The 3,245-nt window shown below is 30.3% G+C and overlaps 1 protein-coding gene across 1 annotated transcript in view; it reads right to left on the bottom strand.

The window, feature by feature from the left end:
- Nucleotides 1–3,245, bottom strand: part of PCDH15 (protocadherin-related 15) — a 567,795-nt gene that overhangs the window by 138,013 nt on the left and 426,537 nt on the right. The window lies entirely within an intron of this gene.

Genomic DNA, 3,245 nt, shown 5'->3' with positions numbered 1-3,245 from the left:
ATATATATATATATTATTATCATTATTATTATTAATTTACAGTCACACAACAAACACAAAGTGTAGTGATAATGTTAAAATGATTTTTAAAAAGCATGGCCTTTAAAAGTAAAAAATCATATTTCAATTTTCCATAATTCCAGGTGCAGATATAGCATAATCTTCATTTCATTCTAATAACTCAACCTAAATTAGTGAAGAGTTTTTACTACATGTCATTCAAAATTATGTAAAATAATAAATTAATGGTTGACTTGACTATCCTCTCTTCCATTTGTCTTTAATTTTATGAATCTCAACTTGCTCCCTAAACACCATATCTGCTAATATTCCTTCAAAAAGATTCGAGTACAGTAGTAGAAAAATGAAACCATCTATCATAAGGAAAATTCTCCCCCGCCCCTTTTTTCTGGATTGGGTGAATGTAAAACATGATTTCTTTATACTTCTCAGCTTCGGTGCTTATATTCCATGTTAATTCCTATTATAGTTAATGCATTCTGATATGAAGCTCTCCTTTAAAATAATTATGGAATCCTCTGAATTTTTCTAATAAATAAATCCTCATATGATCTACAGTAATAGGTTATAGATGATGTGTTCTTACACCAACTATATACTGCATGATGTAATAAATCTGAGTTACACATCATTGAACAAAACTGAGATATTTTTAGTAATATTTTTAGTGATTGCAAAAATCATAGATACATAGATAATTTTCTATATGGTATAGAGGATCTCTAAGAATCTACCTAACTCATAATGTGGTTAAATTGTTGACAAGTTTTCAATTTTAAACCCATCAATATCTGGTCATAGATACTCATCCATAGCTATTCACATTCATCGCTCAATATGATAGGCAACGGTGATAAATACATACTTATGTACTATGGGCCTCATATTTGGTCAAGTGGGGAGGAAAAAAGGTGCACAGAAAAACACAATGATCTCATATTTCTGATAAAGCTATCAGAAGCATGGATGTACCAAATGAAGGTGCTAGAACTAGAGCACAGATTTTCAGAGTTATAGTCAAGTGGATTTTATACCTCTCATAGATACTTAAATAAGAAAATGTAATATGCCTAAAAATAGTTTGATTTGTAGATATTACAGTGGTTGTGTTATATGTTGAATCTGATCTGTTATATTATTTGAGTATTAGAGTGACAAACTAAAACAATGTATGTGTCAAGATTTTGGACATTTTATTTTAAACTCAAAGGGATAAAAGTAGGTATCTATCATTATTAAGTGGAATAAGTTGAAAATGTCTTTTAAAACAAAATATCCTGTAAAAATTTAATTAAAATGTGTACATACAGGGATTTGAAAAAATAGGTTTACTGTTTTGAAATAGGTTTCAGTATGTGAAACACGAAGTTTATTCCTGTATTATTATTTATTAATTGCTCTATTATTTTCTATAGAAACAACTGTAAACATACTGTTGCCCAACCCTGTACTTATTTGGGGATATTGTAAAGACCCTATTAGCATGGTAGTTTTATGAAAACTTGATTTTCCAATTAGATAATGTCCTGGATGACACCAGAGTTACTTCCATAGTCCAGGCATTGGTATCCTAAAGTTCACAAATGATGAGGATACAAGCACTGTCCCAGACCAGAGGCGAAGTGAGGCATTTTTGCCATGAAAGCAAGACTGAGGAGGAAATAGCAACCAAAATCTATGTGCCTGACATTCACTAAGTGTTTTCATTTTTCATTAAATACAAGCACCAACCCACTGAAATGATCTTATTATTCTTATATGGAAATGAGGTTCAAAGAAGTTAAGTAACTCCTTTATGTAACTTAAGTCTTAAAGGATTATGTATACAATATAATTTTTCCTAGTTAAACACAAACACCAACACTAGTAACATTAGTCAATAACTTAATGGGACTCTGGGGATGTTTGCCAACCCTAATAGCCCCAAAGAACGACATGATTTATGACATCTATTAAATGAATTAATTAATTTGTTTGTTTATGTATTAGGCTTCTTTCCAAATACAATTTGGAATAGTATGTGACTTATTTAAATATTGTGCGGTTTCCAAAATGTGAAAGGCATGATTTCAACACTGTGATGTCCTTTTATCTACTAAATTTGACATATGTAAAACTCAATAAATATTAATATGGGACAAAACTACTGGAATAGTAATTTATTTAGTACATATCTAGTAATTTGGTGGTATACTGAGATGATACTCTGAGCCTGGCAGTTTTTCTAGATAATGGGAATATGACAGACCAAAAAAAAAATCCTGTCACAATTCTGCTTATATTAGTTTTTTTAAAACTAAAAGTAACATATTTCTATACAATAACAAGGCATATGTAACTAATGTAGCTGAATAAATGTAAATTTATATAAAGAAAACGTAACCTTGAGATTTCAACTATTTTCTTTATTATGTACTTAATTAGAAGTACATTTTTACTTCTAATTTCCATTCTTATAGTTAGTGTCAAACAGTATGTTTTGACTTAATGATGGTGAGAATGTAGTTAATTACTACAGAAGGTAATTGCAGATATGTATGAAAGATGTTCTAAACCTGCAAACATAAGGAATTTCAATGAGACTATAATGGACAAAATAATAAATGCTTACTATCAGGGGATATCTGGATTTAGTCATTTTTCTTAAATACATAATTACCAAGAAATTGCTCAGACCCATGTAATTTTCTTCATAATAAAGGCAATCGCATTTTGTCAGGAAATACTAACCCTATTATTATCATTACACACAAACATTAGGTAATTTGTTTTCAAGCACACAAAGAGTTTTCTCTTGGACATGGTTTCCAAAATTGTTTTTCCTCAATGTCTTTGAAATCAGCTAAACTGATGTATTCTGTAACAGTGCAATTCACAAAATTTCTCAAATATGATTTAGCATCAGGGAGTACTACAAAGTGGTTTGATTTGTGGTTGTTGTTGTTCACTTATAATTTTTTTATTCATTTAAAAAATTTTAGTGCATTTAACTAGATGTTAAGGTCTACTTAAAAGAGAGTAGAAAAAACTGCAGTCAAACTCTCCATGTAACCACTGAGAGGATCATGTGCTTTTCTTTCTTCCTCCCCCCAACACTGCTTTTAAATTCTACATGTTTTTTTAAATATATTTTATTGATTTTCTACAGAGAGGAAGGGAGAGGGATAGAGAGTTAGAAACATCGATGAGAGAGAAACATCAATCAGCTGCCTCCGCATACCCCC

Source organism: Myotis brandtii, unplaced genomic scaffold (assembly GCF_000412655.1).
Source record: "Myotis brandtii unplaced genomic scaffold, ASM41265v1 scaffold475, whole genome shotgun sequence".
Lineage (NCBI taxonomy): Eukaryota > Metazoa > Chordata > Mammalia > Chiroptera > Vespertilionidae > Myotis > Myotis brandtii.
The sequence above is the reverse complement of the archived record's forward strand: the minus strand, read 5'-3'. Positions and strand labels throughout refer to the sequence as shown.